Source organism: Triticum urartu, chromosome 7A (genome assembly GCF_056163025.1).
Source record: "Triticum urartu cultivar PI428250 chromosome 7A, HENAU_Tu73, whole genome shotgun sequence".
Taxonomy (NCBI): domain Eukaryota; kingdom Viridiplantae; phylum Streptophyta; class Magnoliopsida; order Poales; family Poaceae; genus Triticum; species Triticum urartu.
In genome coordinates, this window is record NC_141879.1 from 662087211 (window position 1) to 662110389 (window position 23179).

General features: G+C 42.6%; 2 pseudogenes; both read right to left on the reverse strand.

Moving 5' to 3' along the window:
* Positions 1-14949: 14949 nt before the first annotated feature.
* Positions 14950-16646, reverse strand: LOC147961181 (uncharacterized; annotated as a pseudogene).
* A 224-nt stretch (positions 16647-16870) lies between these two features.
* On the reverse strand, positions 16871-17854 carry LOC147961182 (uncharacterized; annotated as a pseudogene).
* Positions 17855-23179: the final 5325 nt, after the last annotated feature.

The following is a 23179-nucleotide window of genomic DNA, read 5'->3' on the forward strand; positions in this document are numbered from 1 at the left end:
TGGCAAACCAGTTGCCGCTCCAGTGAAGGAACCCAAGGTTGAACCCAAACCTGAGACTAAGTGCTTCTATTGTAAGGGGAACGGTCACTGGTAGCGGAATTACCCCAAATGCATGGTAGATAAAAAGGCTGGCAACTTCAACAAAGTATATATGTGTTATTAATGTGTACCTCACTAGTACTCCTGGTAGCACCTGGGTATTGGATACCGGTTCAGTTGCTATTATTGGTGACTTGAAGCAAAAGCTACGGACTAAACGGAGACTGGCTAAGGGCGAGGTGATGATGTGTGTTGGAAGTGTTTCCAAAGTTGATGAGATCACCATCGCACGCTCCATATGCCTTCGGGATTAGTATTGAACCTAGATAAATGTTATCAGGTGTCTACGTTGAGCATGAATATGATTAGATCATGTTCATTGCAATACGGTTATTCATTTAAGTTAGATAATAATGGTTATTCTGTTTACATGAATAATACCTTTCATGGTCATGCACCCTATGTGAATGGTTCACTGAATCTCGTTCGTGGTAATACCCATGTTCATGCCAAAAGATGTAGATAGTACCACTTTCTTGTGGCACTGCCACTTAGGTCATATTGGCGTAAGATGCATGAAGAAACTCCATGTCGATGGATGTTTGGAGTCACTTGATTTTGAATCGCTTGACACATGCGAGCCATGCCTCATGGGCAGGATGACTAAGACCCTGTTTTCAGGTACAATGAAACGGGCAAGTGACTTGTTGGAAATCATACATGCTGATGTGTGTGATCCAATGAGAATTGAAGCGTGCGGTGGATATCGCTATTTTCTCATCTTCACTGACGATTTGAGTAGATATAGGTATATTTACTTAATGAAGCACAAGTCTGAAACGTTTGAAAAGTTCAAGCGATTTCAGAGTGAAGTTAAGAATCATCATAACAATAAGATCATGTTCCTACGATCTGATCAAAAGGGGATTTTCTGAGTTATGATTTTGGCAAACACTTAATACATTGTGTAATTGTTTCACAGTTGAAGCCACCTGGAACACCACATGGGTAATGGTGTGTCCGGACGTCGTAATCGAACCTTATGAAATATGGTGCGATCTATGATGTCTCTTACCGATCTACCGCTATTATTTTGAGGTTATGCATTAGAGACAGCTGCATTCACTTTAGATAGGACACCATATAAGTCTGTTGAGACGACGCCGTATGAACATTGGTTTGGCAAGAAACCAAAGTTGTCGTTTCTTAATGTTTGGGGCTGCGATGCTTAAGGCTTCAGCCGAAGAAGCTCGAACCCAAAGCGGACAAACACATCTTCATAGGATACCCAAAGGTGACAGTTGGGTACACCTTCTATCTCAGATCCGAGGGCAAATTGTTTTTCGCTAAGAACGGGTCCTTTCTCGAGAAGGAGTTTCTCTTTAAAGAATTGAGTGGGAGGAAGATAGAACTTGATGAGGCTGTCGAACCTTTATTTCAACCAGAAAGTGATGCAACACAGAAAGATGTTTTCTGTGGCGCCTACGTCTGTTGAATAGGAAGTTAATGATAGTGATCATGAAGCTTCGGATCAAGTTGCTGTCGAACCTCGTAGGTCGACAAGGATATGTGCTACTCCTAAGTGGTGCGGTGATCCTGTCTTAGATATCATGTTGTTAGACAACAATGAACCTACGAGCTATGGAGAAGCGATGGTAGGCCCGTATTCCGACAAATGGTTAGAAGCCATGAAATCCGAGATAGGATCCATGTATCAGAACAAAGTATGGACTTTGGTGGACTTGTCCGTTGATCGGCAAGCCATTGAGATAAATGGATCTTTAAGAAGAAGAAGACAGACGTGGGTGGTAATGTTACCGTCTATAAAGCTCGACTTGTGGGAAAGAGTCTTTTCACAAGTTCAAGGAGTTGACTACAATGAGAATTTCTCACCCGTAGCGATGCTTAAGTCCGTCGGAATCATGTTAGCATTAGCTGTATTTTTCGATTATGAAATCATACAGATGGATGTCAAAACAAGTTTCCTTACCAGTTTTCGTAAGAAAAGTTGTATGTGATACAATAAAAGGTTTTCCCGATCCTAAGGATGCTAAAAGGTATGCTGGCTCCAGCAATCCTTCTATGGACTAGAGCAAGCATCTCGGAATCGGAATATATGCTTTGATAGAGTGATCAAAGCTTTTAGGTTTATACAATGTTTGGTAGAAACTTGTATTTACAAGAAAGTGAGTGGGAGCACTACAACATTTCTGATAAGTATATGTGGATGACATATTGTAGATCTGAAATAATGTAGAATTTCTGGAAAGCATAAACGGTTGTTTGAAGAGTGTTTTTCAAAGAAGACCTGGATAAAGCTGCTTACAAATTGGGCATCAAGATCTATATAGATAGATCAAGACACCTGATGATACTTTCAAAGAACGCACACCTTGACATGTTTTTGAAGGAGTTCAAAATAGATCAGTCAAAGAAGGGGTTCTTACCTGAGTTGTAAGGTGTGAAGTTGAGTAAGACACAAAGCTTGACCACGGCAGAAGAAAGAGGAAGGATGAAGGTCGTCCCTTATGCTCTTGTCATAGGCTCTATACGGTATGCCATGCTGAGTACCGCACCTGATGTGTGCCTTGCCACATGTCTGGCAAGAGGGTACAAAGGTGTTCTAGGACTGGATCACCAGATAGCGGTCGAAATTATCCTTAGAGGAATAAGGAAATGTTTCTCGGTTATGGAGGTGATGAAGAGTTTGACATAAAGAGTTACGTCGATGCAAGCTTAACACCTATCCGGATAGCTCTGAGTAGAGATACCGGATACGTATAATGGAGCAATAATTTGGAATAGCTCCAAGTGGAACGTGGTAGCAGCATCTACGATATGACATAAAGTTTTGCGAAATACATAGGAATCTGAATATGGCAAGACCCATTGACTACAACCTCTCTCACAAGCATAACATGATCAAACCCAGAACTCATTGAGTGCTAATCACATAGTGATGTGAACTAGATTATTGAGTCTAGTAAACTCTCTGGATGTTGGTCACATGGCGATGTGACCTGTGAGTGTTAACCACATGGTGATGTGAACTAGATTATTGACTCTAGTGCAAGCGGGAGACTGTTGGAAATATGCCCTAGAGGCAATAATAAATTAGTTATTATTATATCATATTTCATTGTTCATGATAATCGTTTATTATCCATGCTAGAATTGTATTGATAGGAAACTCAGATACATGTGTGGATAAATAGACAACACCATGCCCCAAGTAAGCCTCTAGTTGACTAGCTCGTTGATCAATAGATGGTTACGGTTTCCTGACCATGGACATTGGATGTTGTTGATAACGGGATCACATCATTAGGAGAATGATGTGATGGACAAGACCCAATCCTAAGCCTAGCACAAGATCGTGTAGTTCGTTTGCTAAAGCTTTTCTAATGTCAAGTATCATTTCCTTAGACCATGAGATTGTTCAACTCCCGGATACCGTAGGAGTGCTTTGGGTGTGCCAAACGTCACAACATAACTGGGTGGCTATAAAGGTACACTACAGGTATCTCTGAAAGTGTTTGTTGGGTTGGCACAAATCAAGACTGGGATTTGTCACTCCGTGTAACAGAGAGGTATCTCTGGGCCCACTCGATAGGACATCATCATAATGTGCACAATGTGACCAAGGAGTTGATCACGGGATGATGTGTTACGGAACGAGTAAAGAGACTTTCCGGTAACGAGATTGAACAAGGTATCGGGATACCGACGATCGAATCTCGGGCAAGTACAATACCGCTGGACAAAGGGAATTGAATACGGGATTGATTGAATCCTCGACATTGTGGTTCATCCGATGAGATCATCATGGAACATGTGGGAGCCAACATGGGTATCCAGATCCCGCTGTTGGTTATTGGCCGGAGAGTTGTCTCGGTCATGTCTGCATCGTTTCCCGAACCCGTAGGGTCTACACACTTAAGGTTCGATGACACTAGGGTTATTAGGAAGACTTGTATGTGATTACCGAATGTTGTTCGGAGTCCCGGATGAGATCCCGGACGTCACGAGGAGTTCCGGAATGGTCCGGAGGTAAAGATTTATATATGGAAAGTTGTTGTTCGGGTTCCAGGAAAAGTTCGGTTTTTTCCGGTATTGTACCGGGAAACTTCCGGAAGGTTCCGGGGGATTCCGGAGGGGTCCGGAGGTCCGGAAAATGTTCCACCACGTCCAATACAGCGGCATGGGATGTGGGGGGCGCCCTAACCTTAATGGTCCAAGGGCACCAGCCCCCCAAGGCCCATGCGCATGGGAGAGGGGAAACCCTAAGGGGGAGGGCCTCCACTTGACTTGGGAGGCACTCCTCCCCCCCTTGGCCGCCGCCCCCAACCCTAGATGGGATCTAAGGGGGCCGGCCCCCTCTATCCCCACCTATAAATAGTGGATGGGTGGGAGGGCGGTCACACCCTTGAACCTGGCGCAGCCCCTCCCGTCCAATACCTCTCCTCCTCCGCGTGTGCTTGGCGAAGCCCTGCCGGAGAACTGCCACTCCATCACCACCACACCGTCGTGCTGTTGTTGGAATCTCTTCCTCAACCTCTCCCTCCTCCTTGCTGGATCAAGGCGTGGGAGACGTCTTCGTTCCGTACGTGTGTTGAACACGGAGGTGCCGTTCGTTCGGCGCTAGGATCATCGGTGATTTGGATCACGACGAGTACGACTCCATCAACCCCGTTCACCTGAACGCTTCTGCTTAGCGATCTACAAGGGTATGTAGATGCACTCTCCTTCCCGTCGTTGCTAGATTACTCCATAGATTGATCTTGGTGATGCGTAGAAAATTTTAAATTTCAGCTACGATCCCCAACACTCCTCACGGACCAGCGAGCCTACGAAGGAATTACTCACTCCCTGTGGGGAGCATCATGGAATTGGCGACGGAGAAGGGTTGGTGATGACGAAGAACGAAGACCCCCCTCACCGGAGCCCCAAACGGACTTGGCGGTGGCTCCGTCTCATGGATCGCGATAATTCTTTCTCCCTGATTTTTTATCCGAAAATAGGAATTTATAGCGTTGGTTTCAGGGTCTGCGGGGCCACCTGGTGGGTTGTGCCCACCCAGGTGCCCCTCTCTGGCAGGTCCTGTCTCCAGACATTCTTATATATTATATATAAATTCCTCGCAAAGATTCGTTCCATTTCGAGAACTTTTATTTCTGCACAAAAACAACACCATGGTAGTTCTGCTGAAAACATCATCAGTCTGGGGTTAGTTTCATTCAAAACATGCAAATTAGAGTCCAAAACGAGAGAAAAAACGTTAGGAAAAGTAGATACATTGGAGACGTATTAACTCCCTGATAACCCACAAGTATAGGGGATCGCAACAGTTTTTGAGGGTAAAGTATTCAACCCAAATTTATTGATTCGACACTAGGGGAGCCAAAGAATACTCTCAAGTATTAGCAGCTGAGTTGTCAATTCAACCACACCTGGAAACTTAGTATCTGCAGCAAAGTATTTAGTAGCAAAATAATATGATAGTAGTGGTAACGGTAACAAAAGGTAACGGTAGTAAAAGCAATGTTTTTGGTATTTTGTAGTGATGATAGCAATAGCAACAGGAAAGTAAATAAGCAAAGAACAATATATGGAAAGCTCGTAGGCAATGGATCGGTGATAGAGAATTATGCCGGATGCGGTTCATCATGTAACAGTCATAACCTAGGGTGACACAGAACTAGCTCCAGTTCATCAATGTAATGTAGGCATGTATTCCGAATATAGTCATACGTGCTCATGGAAAAGAACTTGCATGACATCTTTTGTCCTACCCTCCCGTGGCAGCGGGGTCCTTACGGAAACTAAGGGATATTAAGGCCTCCTTTTAATAGAGAACCGGAACAAAGCATTAACACATAGTGAATACATGAACTCCTCAAACTACGGTCATCACCGGTAAGTATCCCGATTGTTGTCACTTCGGGGTTAACGGATCATAACACATAATAGGTGACTATAGACTTGCAAGATAGGATCAAGAACTCTCATATATTGATGAAAACATAATAGGTTCAGATCTGAAATCATGCCACTCGGGCCCTAGTGACAAGCATTAAGCATAGCAAAGTCATAGCAACATCGATCTCAGAACATAGTGGACACTGGATCAAAAGCTAACAAAACTAACTCGATTACATGATAGATCCCATCCAACCCATCACCTTCCAGCAAGCCTACGATGGAATTACTCACGCACGGCGGTGAGTATCATGAAATTGGTGATGGAGGATGGTTGATGATGACGATGGTGATGGATTCCCCTCTCCGGAGCCCTGAACGGACTCCAGATCAGCCCTCTCGAGAGGTTTTAGGGCTTGGCGGTGGCTCCGTATCGTAAAACGCGATGATTTCTTCTCTCTGATTTTTTTCTCCCCAAAACACAATATGTGGAGTTGGTGTCGGAGAGGCAACAGGGGGCCCACGAGGTAGGGGGCGCGCACCCCACCCTCGTGGACAGGTGGTGGGCCCCCTGGCCTTCATCTTTTGCAGGTATTTTTCATATTTTCTGAAAAGTTGCTCTGTGAAGTTTTAGGTCATTCCGAGAACGTTTGTTCCTGCACATAAATAACACCATGGTAATTCTGCTGAAAACAGCGTCAGTCCGGGTTAGTTCCATTCAAATCATGCAAGTTAGAGTCCAAAACAAGGGCAAAAGTGTTTGGAAAAGTAGATACGTTGGAGACGTATCACTCCCCCAAGCTTAAACTTTGCTTGTCCTCAAGCAATTCAGTTGATAAACTGAAAGTGTAAAAAAAACTTTTACGAACTCTTTTTCTCTTGTTTGCATAAATAAGCTTAAACAACACCCTGGTTTTCAGCCAACATTATAACTAACCATGTCGAGAATATCTCTTAATGATTATAATGACTCATATCAATGACATAATCAACTAGCGAGCAATAATAAGGTATCTCAAACAGCAACACGTTGTCAAAACAACTATGATATAATATTGCAATAGTGGTATCTCGCTATCCCTTTCTGAGACCGCAAAACATAAATGCAGAGCACCTCCAAAGTTCAAGCAGCAACTAAACATTTAATTCATGGTTGAAAAGATCCAGTCATGATGCACCCAACATTAGCTACACACAATGCATAAATCATGACAACTGTGCTCTGCTCAGTTTCTGACGCTTGTTTTAGAAGGTGATGACACAACATAAAAGTAAATGATAGCCCCTTCGCAGAGGGAAGCAGTGATTTGTAGAGGTGCCAGAGCTCAATTTTTAAAACAGAGGTAAATGAAATTTTGAGACATGCACCCTTCTCATTTACTTCACGACCATCAGTTATCAATATCTCCCATGATAAACAAGCTAGTGGCGGTTCCCAAGCGATAAAAGTAAAGGTTTACTACCCCGCCACCAACAATCACATTCCACGGCTTGTCCGAAACAACAGGTGCCATCCAAACCAACAACAATCCCGGGGGAGTTTTGTTTAATTATTTGCATTTTTTAGTTTAGGACTGGGAATTCCTATTACCGCCCTTTTCTCGTGCGATCGCGAGTGAATACACACTCGACCTGAGAATAACCCGCTTAGCATGGAAGATACCGACCACCTCCTGTCGTTCCATGAATGATCCAGGCACACAAAACGGGTATTTTTAGAGGTTTTTAGAGGTGGCACATGCAAATTTACTTAGGACGGCAGGGTAATACCGTATATAGGTAGGTATGGTGGACTCATCTGAAATAACTTTGGGTTCAAGGTTTTTGATGTACAAGCAGAATCCCCACTTAGTACATGTGAAGGCTAGCAATTAGATTGAGAAGCGGCCAGCTAGAGAGCAACAACGATCATAACCATGCATTATGCATAAGTAACATTGGACACTAGCATGAGTAGGATATGAACACCATGAACATAAATATTATAGAGGCTGTGTTGGTTTTGATTCAACAACATGCATGAACATGTACCCAGTCAAGCCACTTGAACATTCATAGGAGGATACCATATCATCATACTAAATCACAATCATTTTAACGCTATGTTGATATCCAAGATAAATCATTATCAACTCCCAGCTACTTATGCATGGCATGAGAAACTATAATCTCTAATTGTAATTGCAAACATGTTTAATCATAATGGGTTGAATCATGGATACTAGGTTAAACATATTTACACAGACAGAACAAGTCGAGTTCATACCAGTTTCTCTCGGCCACGACCAGTTCATCGGATATCGTCATTATTGCCTTTCACTTGCACGACCAAACGATGTGAAAATAATAATAATGCAAGAGTGCCATGGACTAAGCTGGAATCTGCAAAACATTTTATTCAACATGAGAAGACAAGGTAAAATGTGCTCTTTATTAGTTCAACAATTATTCATATGAGAGCCACTCAACATTTTCATCGTGGTCTTCTCCTCGGTACGACTCAAATAAAAAGAAAAGAAATTGAGAGAAACACACTGAAATATTTTTGGAGTTTTTGGTTTTCTTGAACAAGCAAATAAAATAGAAAAGCAAAAACGAGAAAAACTATTTACATGGGAAAGCTCCCAACAAGCAAAAGTAGAACAAGGAAATCTTTTGGGTTTTCTTTTTAATAATACTGCTAAGCATGCATAGAAAGTAAATTAACTATAACTAATTTTTTTGTTTTTTCTAAAGTTTTTCAAACACATAAGAAGAAAGCAAGGAAATAAATCTAAGCATGGATGATACAGTGAAAAAGTGTGGACACCGACAAATGGAATGAGTGAACATGAATGTAAAGTTGGTGGAAACACGTACTCCCCCAAGCTTAGGCTTTTGGCCTAACTTGGTAGTTGATCAGTAGCCTAGAGGGTAGTAGTCGGCGTGGTAGCTCACGGAGGCTCTTGGTGTGGATGCCTCGGCCTGCCGTGCTACCTCTACTGCTGCGTTGTGAGCTTGGGCCTCGCTCTCAAGAACAAAATATCTTCCCTTGCTGTGATAATCAAAAAGAGCAGGCGCAGGCAAATATGTTTGCATGTGAGTTGTTTGGTTAAACAAAAGACTATAAGTGAAGTTATCAGCCTTTCCCTTGAGAATCCTATGGTCTTTTAAGGTGTTAAAATCTAAATACTGCATGGGTAGAATAGGATCAAAGGGCAGAGGTGAAGCACCCAGCCCTCGTGCTAAACCAGTGGCATAAATTTCACCATAGAACCAGCCGCTGTTAGTGTTGTTTTAAAGTCTGCGTGCAACAATGGCTGCAAGGTTATAATTCCTTTCACCTGTGAGAGCAGTACGTATAAGGCTCAAGTCTGGAGCACAAAGCGTGATACAGTCTTGCTTGCCTACTATGCATTTGCCGTTAAATAACGCAAAGTACTGAATTGTGGGAAAATGAATGCTCTTTATTCTACCTTGAGTCACTCCCCTCCTTTCACCGTAATAAAGGCTCGTCAAGAAGGTTTCAAACTCAACCTTTGGTGGTTCGTCAAACGAACCCCAAAATGGAAGCTTACAGTGATAAGAAAATTTCTCTAGTGAGATGGTAAATGGACTATCATAAAGCATAAACGGCACCCTAGACTCACATGGAAAATATTTAAATCCTTTGACAAATGATTCAGTGAGAAGTTGGTGTTGTTCACACTTATCTGAAAGGTAGGGACCGAGACCAACATTGTGAACATATTGCTCAAATTCATCCTTAGTGCCCACACACACCATATACTCATCACAAGGCCATAAGCATGTTTTGGTGGCGGCATCTCGCATGGAAATTTCACTTGGTTCAACATAAGACCGGCGAGCAGAATTGTCACTGGAACATGCCCTCAAGGATCGTCTCCTCGAAGAACTCCTTCCAAATAGGTTCATCATGTCCACGTACAATTTTCTGAAAATAAAAATTTTGGGGTGACAAAAAATTGTCAACAAAACTTTATAAAATTGATAGCAACTACTCACAGGGATGCATAGGGACCATAACAAGCATTCAAACTACTTAGAACTCTAAGAATTTAACATGCAAGCACATCTACATCAGCACCAAGAATAGCTAATTATTCAAAATGTAAACCACTAAAACAAAAACTAATTGTACAAACGGTGGAGTCACATACCAAGCAACAATCCCCCGAAACAGTTTCGGAAATGGAGCTTCGAGCAAAGAGATCGAAATCCGCGGGTTTGAGCTCAAGAACACGGGAGAGAGAGCAATGGAGATTTTTTTCTGGAGGTAAGTGATGATGTGGGAAGAAGAGGTAAGTGAGGGGGCCCACGTGGGGCCCATAAACCAGCAGGGCGCGTATGGGGGTGCTGGCGCGCCCAGGTGGGTTGTGCCCACCTGGTGCACCTCCCTGTGATGTTTATTGCACCAAAACTTCTCAAATATTGAGAAAAAATCGTGTAAAATTTTCAGGGCATTCTGAGAACTTTTATTTTTGGGTCATTTTTTATTGCACTGGAAATTCAGAAAACAGACAAAACATGGCATTTTATTTTATTTAACTAATAAAAACAGAAAATAAAAAGTAGGGATAGAAGGTAGTTATCAGTACTCAAGATTTGGGTTATCACCCTTACTACAAAAAGTTGGTAAAACCAACAATGTGATTCAATGTTGCAGGTATGATATATTTCATATTTGATTATTATTAAATGCAGCCTTGGTTATAAACCCGGGTTATATGTTGGGCATTATGACCCGTCCGGCGGTAAACCGCCAGGACACTTTAAACTTGTTGTATGCAGAAACAGGTTTGTTAAACCGGCCTGGCTTTAAGACAATAAGTCGACAGTGTATGATGAGAAATTATACGGTGTTCGTTAAACCGGCCTGGCTTTTGACTACAAGTCGCCAGTATATATTTGGATTGCGTCATTGGAATCATGCACTCATAAATCATTGGATTATATTATTCAAATCTTCAAATAGCCAACATGGCTGGATTTTATTATGGTTATCAATAACCAGTATTATGATTAAGGTTTTCAAAATCGCTTTAGCGCAATGGCTATTATATTATCAATGGATATGATTTATTCTACAATGAAAGGAATAGTCCCGAGTCGTTGCAGGCTTACAACCCGGCACTTGGGGGCTACAGTATTCAAATTGAGATTACATGCAAGTCTCATGTCGCTGCAAGCATGCACCATGACACTTGGGGGCTAATGCAAAGTCATTTTTACTAGTCTTATTGAAGACCCGACTCATCATATTATAATGAGCCGGCCCTTGGGGGCTACCAATTGCTCCTGTCAACAATTCAAGGTACACAAGTTTTCGTCCATAATATTGAAGGATTCATTGTTCAGTTGATAAAGCACAAAACTCTTAACCTTGTGGACGTGGGTTCAAGCCCTACGATGGAAGCTACATTATAAGATGTTATTTTCATTGAAGTATATATCAATTCCCGGTTCAGTATTATCTTACTAAGCCGGCCCTTGGGGGCTACACATCACTGCTCAAGTCTACATGATTATATTTACAAAGTCCCTGCTCATTATTGCATAATGACCCGGCCCTTGGGGGTTACACTGATTGAAGTCTTTATAAGCAATTACAAGTCCCAGGTTGCTGCAAGCATGACAACCCGGTACTTGGGGGCTACATATATGGAATATTCAATTTATATAATTGAGATGAACAAACCGGATTTCTTCAAGGTTGAAACACTTATTGGAGCAAGTCTTAAGTTATCACTATGTTCTCCTCTTAAGACTTGGGGGCTACAGGTATTATGCATATAAAGGAGGAACATCTTCATTTTACCAGTTTTAAGAAAATCAGGAAGATCAATTACATGACCCGGTGTCGACAACAATTATGACCCGGCGCCATCAATATTTATAAACCGGCTATTTTGGTAATATTAAACCGGCAAGTTTTACATCTTCAAACCGGTTGAATATCAGATAAGTATTTTCAGACCCATGTTTCTTAAACCGGCGCTTTGGGAGCTGAGTCAAAGGAGATATTCTTCACGATATTTCTCGGTGACAAACCAAGGTCGGCAAATTGATGATGAAGCTGGTCTGTTGACCCGGATTTCTCACAAGGAGGAAATAACAAGGACTTAAGGATGATCAGGTACCGGTTTACAAAAATTCTTAACCCGGAGCATAACCTGTCAAATTTTTTCTTGTGTTTATTTTGCAGCATAAGTTTACCATGAATAGATCCAGGCTAAACTTGGGGGCTAATGTCGGGGATATACCCCGCTGCGTAAACCGGCCGGAAGTTAACCCGGCCAGGACTTGGCGGTTTATCTGAAGACCCTGCTGACACTTGGCGAGTTACTGGCGACCCGCCCTGACCTGGCGGTTTACAAGCAACCCACCCGGTCATTATGACTCACTGGTGATCCGGCGTGCGGGACAGATGGATGACAAGGCCCAAGGCCCAGAAGGCCGGTTCACATTTAATGGTGGGCCGGTTTAAAGAGGAAAGGCATGAGGAACATTATCTTACAAGGAGCTAAGACCTGGACTTGTATCCGGTTTGTATTAAGATAGACTAGTCCTAATCCTAATAGGACTCCACATGTAACCCGCCCCTTCAACATATATAAGGAGGGGCAGGGCTCCCCAAGTAAGGGGGAAGATTCACAAGTTCCACAAGTTGGACAAGTTAGGTTTAGACAATAGCTCTCGAGATAGAGCACTCTTGTAACCGTGATCATCATCATCAATATCAATGAAGCAGGATGTAGGCTTTTACCTCCACCGTGAGGGGCCGAACCTGGGTAAAACATCGCGTCTCTCGTCCCGCTCAACCCCTCTCAAGCTACCACATAGATGCGTTGGCCTCACGACTAAGTCCTGACACTAAGGACATCTGCCGTGACAATTCCACGACAGTAGTGCTTACTAAATGCATCAGCTTCATACCATTCAAAAATGATCCATTAATAAGGTGGATCGAGTCTTACTAACAACCACTTTCGATTAGCATGAAACCGAAGAACTTCCATAAATCACTAAGTTACCTCAATGGGGATATGCATTTTCCCAATAATAAGTATTTCATATTTCTTTTTGATAGTAGGTAGAAGTATTTGAAAACTTCCGATAGTGATTGTCGGAGATTTTTCAATAACATTAATACCATTCACTTGGAATCGTTTCTTCAGAAAGTGTACCATATGCTCATTGCCGTTAATATGAAAAGTGACCTTTCTTCGATTGCAATCAATAACAGCCCATGCAGTATTCAAGAATGGTCTACCAAGGATAATCGACATGTTGTCGTCCTCGGGCATCTCAAGTATAACAAAGTCAGTCAAAATAGTAACATTAGCAACAACAATGGGCACATCCTCATAGATACCAATAGGTGATGACCCACAAGTATAGGGGATCTATCGTAGTCCTTTCAATAAGTAAGAGTGTCGAACCCAACGAGGAGCAGAAGGAAATGATAAGCAGTTTTCAGTAAGGTATTCTCTGCAAGCACTGAAATTACCGGTAACAGATAGTTTTGTGATAAGGTAATTGGTAACGGGTAACAAGTAATAAAAGTAAATAAGGTGCAGCAAGATGGTCCAATCCTTTTTGTAGCAAAGTACAAGCCTGGACAAACTCTTATATAAAGGAAAACTCTCCCGAGGACACATGGGAATTATCGTCAAGCTAGTTTTCATCATGCTCATATGATTCGCGTTTGGAACTTTGATAATTTGATATGTGGGTGGACCGGTGCTTGGGTATTGCCCTTACTTGGACAAGCATCCCACTTATGATTAACCCCTCTTGCAAGCATCCGCAACTACAAAAGAAGTATTAAGGTAAACCTAACCATAGCATGAAACATATGGATCCAAATCAGCCCCTTATGAAGCAACGCATAAACTAGGGTTTAAGCTTTTGTCACTCTAGCAACCCATCATCTACTTACTACTTCCCAATGCCTTCCCCTAGGCCCAAACAATGGTGAAGTTTCATGTAGTCGACGTTCACATGACACCACTAGAGGAAAGACAACATACATCTCATCAAAATATCGAACGAATACCAAATTCACATGACTACTTATAGCAAGACTTCTCCTGTGTCCTCAGGAACAAACGTAACTACTCACAAATCATATTCATGTTCATAATCAGAGGGGCATTAATATGTATAAAGGGTCTGAACATCTGATCTTCCACCAAGTAAACCAACTAGCATCAACTACAAGGAGTAATCAACACTACTAGCAACCCACAGGTACCAATCTGAGGTTTTGGGACAAAGATTGGATACAAGAGATGAACTAGGGTTTGAGATGAGATGGTGCTGGTGAAGATGTTGATGGAGATTGACCTCCTCCCGATGAGAGGATCGATGGTGATGACGATGGTGATGATTTCCCCCTCCCGGAGGGATGTTTCCCCGGCAGAACAGCTCCGCCGGAGCCCTAGATTGGTTCCGCCAAGGTTTCGCCTCGTGGCGGCGGAGTTTCGTCTCGAGAGCTTTATTATGATCTTTTTCCAAGGCAAAAGACTTCATATAGCCAAAGATGGGCACCGAAGGCCTGCCAGGGGGCTCATGAAATAGGGGGGCGCACCCCCACCCTCGTGGATGGTGGGTGGCCCCCCTCCGGTGCTTCCTTCGCCCAATATTTTTTATGTAATCTAAAAATGACTCCCGTGGAGTTTCAGGACTTTTGGAGTTGTGCAGAATAGGGGTGTGTTCGGTAGTTGCCCACAGCCACAAAATCCTCAACTCTAGCGCCCAACTCCACCAGCCAGCTTCCCACGTAAACTCCTGGAGCTAGCGATCTGTTCGGTGCGGGCAGCTCCTCGGAGCCAGCGATCAGCCAGGCCAAAAGGCCAGAAACTGCGTATTCAGCCCGTTTTGGTTGGCCAGGCCTGGGCAGTAGTGGGCTGCTGTGTATGATTTTTTTTGCATTGTGTACAGGAATGGTTGGCCTGTTCGTTGGTGATGTGTACTGTCCCTTTTCTTTGTATTGTTCCAATTTCGCTATATACAAAAGCAGTTTCGGCATGCATAGAGAGCAAGGTAACAAAAAGTAGTACTTTTTTGCTTGTAGCGATTTTCCTAGTAACAGAGGCTAAACCGAGAGCAAGTACAGAGAGAGAACATCCATATTTTAAACACAGAATGAATGTGCAGATTTTGAAACAATGCATACCATGGCATGAGCATCAGGTTGCACACATGTTTCATAGTACTTAAGCCTCACATTTTGCATATGTTTGCAAATCAAAAGGGGCACATAAATGTCTCTAACATCAACGCTTCACCTCGTAGTTTTGCATAATTTTGCAAATCAAAAGGGACACGTATCAACAATGCCTCACCAACTTAGAGCAATGGCTATAGCTAGTTCTTGCCTAAACACATCCATGTCTTCACCATTTTCCGATGTACTTGATGTATCTGATGCATGAGAAGGAACAACAAATCTCTTGTATCGTTCTGGAATTGTTGGCACATAGTCCGGGTCCCTGTCACATCGAACAAAGTGAATATCTTCTTCATCATGGAAGCGAACATAGTTGTGCAAAGTCATAGTAGTGGGAACAATCATCTTTGTGTTTGAATGGAGTAGCTTGGCATCTTCAGAAGAATCTACCATTTCGTCTTCCACACTCCAAAGGCTCTCTCTATGCAATTGTGTTTGGACGAGTGGAGCCTATTAAACTTCTCTTTAGGAGTATTGGGTGGAACACCTCTATGAAAGTCAGGCACATGATATATTTCACCTTTGTACGGTGCGAGATATCCCTTTCTATTAGGATAGCTAGCATCCACAAGGTAGTACTTGTCTATGGAAAATAAAGAGAAGAATGAATGTTAGAATTGGCATACATGAAATGAGTTCTAGCATTCTGAGTCATGGGGGAAGGGGGCCTAGTCCACATGCTCACCCTTTGGAGGATGGGGGAAGGTGGCCTTGTCCTCATGCATTGCATGAAATAGCACACTTGTGTCATGCATAGAACTAGGTTGTCCAATTGAAGCATAAGTGAAATGTATATCAAAGTCACATATTGCCATCACATTCTGAGTGACTGCGCCTGTCCTTCCAATATATCGGATTTGCTTGTCTTCTGGAATCGAAGCTCTAATGTGAGTCCCATCTATTGCACCAATGCAGTATTTCATGTGTGGATATGCTCGTTTATCACCAAGGATCCTTTGATGCACAGTGTGAAAATTAGGGTCTTTCGGCTTGAGGTAGTGAGAAGACATCATGACCACACAATGTAGTACATCATCGAACTTGCGATGGATAGTGTCAAGTGAATGTTTGAAACGATTTTGGGTCCTTCTATTTGATTCACAACCCCCAAGGTCCACAAGAACATAGCAAGAGACTCGTAGCTGCTAACAAATGGAGAATAACCGAGACCATAGTCCTTCACCAACAAGTCATGAAGCTGAAAGAAAACTCTTGTCTTCATTCTGAACATTGTAAAGTTCTCCCCTGGTGTTCCAATAGTCTCTTGCAACCATCCAAATCCTGTCAAGATAGATTTCCTAGGCTCATTCTTCATGATCCAACTACTGCAATACTTTCCAACTATTTTTGTTGCTCCTTCACAAATGACCGACATATGCTCAGAATGAAGACAAATCAATTTTTTCTTCATTTCATATTGGTTGTCATCATCACTATCATCATCACATGACATCTGCACATCCAGAATCACGCATTTGTTAGATACCAACTAGCATGCAAGTACCAATAATTCATCCTAAAACTGCAAGTACCCAGAACAAGCAATTACCAATAATTCATCCAAATAGAAAATGGTGGTTCAACATTACATAAATATCATCCAGATAGTGCATACATAAAATGGTTCAATAGTGCATACATAAACAAAAGACATGAGAAACCATCTAGTGGAACCAACTATTTCCCATACGTCATCGCAAACTTCCTACGAAGCCAATCTTTACGTGCGCCAGCACCCATGTGTAGAAACATCTCTCTTTTCTCTCTTTTGATGAACAACTCGGTAGCAATGTAGTGTTCATCACTTCCCTCTAAAATACCACAAGCAAGCACTTCATTCATGGTAGTGGCAACAGAAGTGGCATCATCATTCTTTATGAATGATCGAACGGTCTCTTGGGACTCCTTAGCAATGTTTTTAATCTGTGTAATCTCATCCTGCATCACTTGTGCAGTCCTAGGTTTCTTGTGCTTGTCATCAATAGTTTTTCCAAGCCTCTTGTTCATTGATGACACGAAAGGAGAAGGTGGCATAGTAGGAGAAGGTGGCATAGTAGGAGAAGGTGGCACTTGGGGATCTTCTAACAAATCAACATCTGTGATCGCTTCAATATCAATGGTATCTGGTATTGCTGCACTAGAGGAGGGGGTATGCCTATTGAAGGATTCCAATGATCTGTGCCATCACTAGTGATGTCCTCAAACATAATGCTCAAGTTTTTTTCATTGTGCAGTCCACGCTTTTGGAACTTGCCGCAACCTGGAAGGTCCTACAATACATTGAAAACAAATATTAGCAATAAAAAAGTTATACCACTTTATTAAAAATAAATGCAATCCATAAACATGACAACTCACAATTTTTGCTTTCTTCCACCACTCCTTATCTTGTTTGACAGTGTTGAGAACAAAGTCCCATCCCCCTCCGGTCTCCTTTAGCTTGAGCTTCTTGAATAAAGCGTATTCTGCTTTCAGCTTGTCCCATTTGTTTTTCATTTCGTGGCTCGTGTAGTCCAATCCGGTTCTCACTTTGAATTGCAATGCCACTTCGTCGAATGCACTAGGGGTCAAGATTTTGTTTGGCCTATTTCCAGCCCGCACTTGCGTGACCATCAAGTTGGTAATGATCCTAGTGTTCTCTTCATCCCACTCGGCAGTCATGCTCTAAGACATGCTCTGAACTTGACTATAAAAAATATGTGACTGCTTAACTATAAAAAAACATGTACAAGTGATGTTGCTATCATTATGTACTAGCAAGAAAATGCAATCAAGATATATAGCAGTAGAACATGCACTCGTCAATCAACTTGTAGCAATATGCATGTCTTTTCTGAACATATAGGAGCAGAGCATGTACTGAACATATAGCAGCATAGCATATACTGAACATATACATCTCTTTCTGAACATATAGCACCAAAGCATATAGCAGCAGAGCATGTACTGTAACATCTACATCTCTTTTCTGAATATAGCAGCAGAGCATATAGCAGCAAAGCATGTTCTGCATCTCTTTTTTGAACATATAGCAGCAGAGCATATAGCAACAGAGCATGAACATGTACAGGGAGAGGTGGTCGGACAGCAAAGAGGGCATCACCTTCAAAAAATCGGAAGAGGTGGTCGGGGAGGCAGAGAATCGACATAGCCGCCGGGTTCTTCGGTGGAAGACGGCGAGCAGGACGGGGATGACTTGTCGGGGACGGAGGAGCCAGTCGGTGACAGAGGCAGACGAGGGCGGGGATGGGTGGTCGAGGACGGAGGAGACGGTCCGCGACGGCGACGGACGAGGGCGAGCAGGGCGAGGATGGCTTCAAAGCATGGACGAGCGGCGGCCGTCGACGCTGAAGGTGCAGCCCGCCATGGCTGCTGCGTGCGGCGGCTAGGGTTGCGGGAAGGGGAAAGAGGAGTTGTGCGTCTGGTGGAGTTGCCTCGAGGGAACGGTCAATCGATCACTTGGCGGTGGCACTCTTCTGTAATTCTTTACGAATCCAGCTTCTCAATTTCCTCGGAGCCAGGTTTTTCCAGCTCCGCGACTCCGTCAAATTTGTACGCAGGTTCGAGCCAGCTTCTTGGTCCAATAACCAGGAGTGGAACCGTTCGGCTGGAACCCGAGTCTGGATTCGAGGATTTCAGAAGCGAGAGAGCTCCCGAACATACCCTAGGTCTCTAATATTGTAGCGACCTGACCCGAATGGATAAAGTCTCTGTGCTTAAGTGTCATCCCTGGATCGGTATGCTGACACACACAGTACTCGAGGATTTATAACAGAGGTAAATCACATGTATAAAATAACGTAAATACTATTACCTCGATCCAAATAGCGAAAGTAACAAGGTTGTGGATTCCCATCAACACCAATGGCAAAGTTGAGTGTAGAAATCATAACCCTAACGTATCACTTACTCATCATAAGAAATCCTGCAACATGAGACGTTGCAGCCACAAAGGGTCAGTACATTGAATGTACTGGCAAATTCACACCGTAGAGAGAAATGATGAACAATGGCTATCACTACATGCATATTTGGCTGGTGGAAAAGCTCTATGGTTATAGTTTTTGCGAAAAGCCAATTTTTCCCTACTACAAAGGAATAAATTTTATTTAACTATCATGGTGGTTGTTGAACATTGAGAATGGTTGACAGCATTCTCAATCCCAATTAAATAACATCATTAAACCCAACAAACTTAATTTAAAGTAACATGATGAGATTTACATGATAATCCAGGTACTAGATACTCAAATTGTCCATAACCAGGGACACGGCTAATCATGATTAGTTTATACACTCTGCAGAGGTTTGCGCACTTTTCACCACAAGACTCGATCGCCTCCATTTGGTTTCTCGCACTACATGGTGTTTGAGAAACGGATGACCGAGACATAGTCTTTCAGAAGCGCTAGCACCTTACGATCGGGTAGACCGTACCACCTACATCCCCTACATCTGCTAGTCTACCACTGTAAGAGTTCGCACGACTTAATCAACTATGCTAGAGCCCATAATAGCTTGTGGCTGCACACGGAAGTTTCTAGCATGAAAAATCTCATGATCCCTTTGAGCCTGGGTGGCGGTCCATAAAAAAACAGGCAATCCTGATCTACCCAGGTGCCTAGACAGGCAATCCTGGAATAACCAGGTGCCTCAATCCACCCAGATGTGTGTTTAAGTTGCCACCTTAAGTAAACCATTAATTAACAATCTCACATCTGTCATGGATACTCTCAAAACCCAATCCACGTCTACGAGCATAGCATGGTGAAGTAAGCATAACGTAATAGTAACTCCCAAGGGTTTGATAATAAGCAGGTAATAGGTACTACCTCAACTACTTCCCATCCCACAATTTAATTAGATCCTAATCATGCAATGTTTGAGGTTTGATCTAATGCAATGAAAACTGGGTATGAAGGGGACATGATCAAAGTGTGAACTTGCCTGCAATGTTGATGAAGATGATTCGCACTCAAAACTCTTGATAGCTCTACTCGTCACACTCCGGTCAATCTATCGTAAGCAAGCAATAGTAACCACACATAAGCAATCACTCAAAAGGTCAGAGAGAACAAAGAAAACAATTCGGAAAACGTCAAAACCAAGAAAATAACTCTTGCAACATAAAACAATTTCTAACAGTACCAAAATTATATGAATTTGGCCTTATCAGAAAGTTTAGGTCAAGAGCTTCGATTTGCAAAAAGAATCAACTCAAACGGAGCTACGAAACTCAAGTTATGATCAAACGAAGTTTGAATTCAAATCTGATCTAATTCAAATTTTAAACTCTTCAAAAACATGTTTGAGTTGTATTAATGGATAGAGGAGATCATAACGAAGACGTGAGCGTTGGTTTCGTTGGATTTGGATAAACAGGCAAAAAGTAATGATCGTTTGAAATTCAGGGACTAAACTATAAATAAAATCATCACAAATAGGTCCCTGGCCTAAAAACTAAAATAAAAAGGAAAATCCTATCGAACGAAAGTTCGCTAAACAGATCTACAGAAAGAAAACGTTCACTAAAACTAACTAAATAGAAAACGTTCGTTAAGTAATAAACCTAAAAAAACAAACCTAGGGGTTTTTTTTCTTCAGAAAACCGAACAAAAAGGAAAACCGAGAAAACCGGGCGGCGGTTATACCGGTTCGGCAGCGGTCTACGGCGAAAAACCGGCAGCGGGGCGGATCCGGCCGGCGGCGAACTCCGGCGCAGGCGTCGGGGCGGCGGCGACGTCCGGCGAGGCAGCAGGCGGCGGGGTGCGGCGTGGCGCGACAGGCAGCGGCGTGGCGCGACAGGCAGCGGCGCGGCGGCGCTAGCAGGTGGCGGCGCAGGCGAGGCAGCGGGCGGCGGCACCGGCGAGCAGCGGCGCGGTGGCGACGGGATGCGGGAGGCGGCGATGCGGCGAGGAGGAGAGGAACGGGGCCCAGGGCCTCGGGTTTTATAGGGGAGGGGAGGAGGACTAGGAGAAGGGAGCGAGGGGAGTCCGGGGCGGACACGAACGCCGAGGCCGACGCTCGGGAGGCGTGCGGCGGCCGGTCTCCTGCGCGAGGAAGGAGATGGCGCGGTCAGGTGGGCTGCGCGCTGGGCTGGGCCTAGCGGGAGAGCTGGGCCGGCCCAGTCGGCGGGAGTTCTCTTTTTTTAAAGATTTTCCAGACAACAGAAAATAAAATAAAACAAAATAAATAAAAAATTTATATAGGCATGTAATATATCAAAATTTTCAGAAAAAGATTTTCTACGACTTGAACATTTTTCTAGCATTAAATAAAACACACACAAATTCTAATAATTCAAAGAGTGCTACTGGTCTAATAAAATCCAACAAAAATCATTTTAGAAATACCGAAATGATTTCAAATTAATTTTTCTCCAATTTTCTATTGTAGGGAATCATGTTACCCTATTTTCCATATATTATATTTTTGGAGAAAAATAATTTGAATAAAACTAAAATAACTCCAAATTGAAAATAAATTCAAAACAACTTTGAATTTTATTCTTTGAAACTCCCAACTCATATTTCATATAATTTGAAGAAGTCATTTTATCTTCTCACATGAAAATCATTGAGCTGCATGAAGTTTATGAATTGAAATATTCTCAAATGAAATTCAAATATTTTCAACACCCCTTGTCATTTAAATAAATGGAAGAAGTCATGTCATCTTCTCTCCCGGGTTTCGTGGTGAAAAGAGTTTGAATTCACGGAGATCAGAAAGCAAATATGAAAGTTTGGGAAAGTCCTTTTATTCCCTCTCATTTAACTTTCAAAAAGTTTTGAATTCACTCACTTTCAGACAATCAATCAAAAAATCAATCAAATCTATCTATTTATTATAACATTCCAAAATTTAGAATTTTGGGATGTTACAAACCTACCACCCTTAAAATGAATCTCGTCCTCGAGATTCGGAGAGGCTAGAAAGAAAAAGGTTAGGGTTTGGGGTCTTCTCAAAATCCATCGGTCGTCTCTGGGGTCTCGGGTGCTACCACCCTTAGAAGCATGGTTACGGTTCCCTCATAACTCATATACTTCATCCATATTGTTAACAGTGTCGGTCTTCTTAGATCTTCAGGATAATTCCTTATCCGGGCTCTTCCGGTAACAGCATAACATTTTCCTCAATTCTTTTGTCCTTTCATCTTGGTAAGGTTATTCCAAGACTGGGTCTCTTTACCTGACGGGTCTGGCGCCAAAACTAAACCACTATCGATATCTCATGGTGGTCAACAATTTATGGTTTCTCCTGCAGGAAATGGGTCTGGGTTGATCCTCACCGTATAACCTACGGTTGGCAAAAGCTGCCTTGTACAAGGGAAAAATTTCTTATACCATCCTAAGGTTTAAACAAGGTTTAATATCGTCGTCTCTCTGCTATAGGTAAGTCACTTAGATTTACCATCCCATATAGCAAGGCGAATAATAAGAGTAAGTCGGTATGGTGATCAATCCATCCCGCACCCAAATCATTACCATGTATACAGTTTAGCGAATCTCGCATACTAACACTTGGTCATCCTCGCAAGCATTGTAGAATTTCTCTTGTCGACGAACGAAGTTCGGATGTATCCATAGATTCTGCAAGCCAGACAAGCATCTATCGTTCCTTCACAACTCTCAGGTTTTGCGTTACTCCTATAAAATCGTTTATCGATAAAATCGTAACTTCTTCCAGGGTTTTTTTTCTTCAGCAAGAATGTGCTTACTTCTTGGCAGGTCCTGGGGCCTGTGGGTTATGGCCCATCTCATCACTTGTAGTCCTTGAACTTATCATCGGGCAACTGATCATTATTCCAACTTCCAACTTCCTAGTATTCTTAAATCCATCCAATTGTATTGTCTTCCTTCCTTCTATTGGCACCAAACTAGGACATGATTACTCAGACTCATCATGGAGTTTCCATTGATCCATATTTCCAACATCACACCTCCTTTATATCCAATAGTAATTCATCTCTTCATCCTCGTGGGGTAT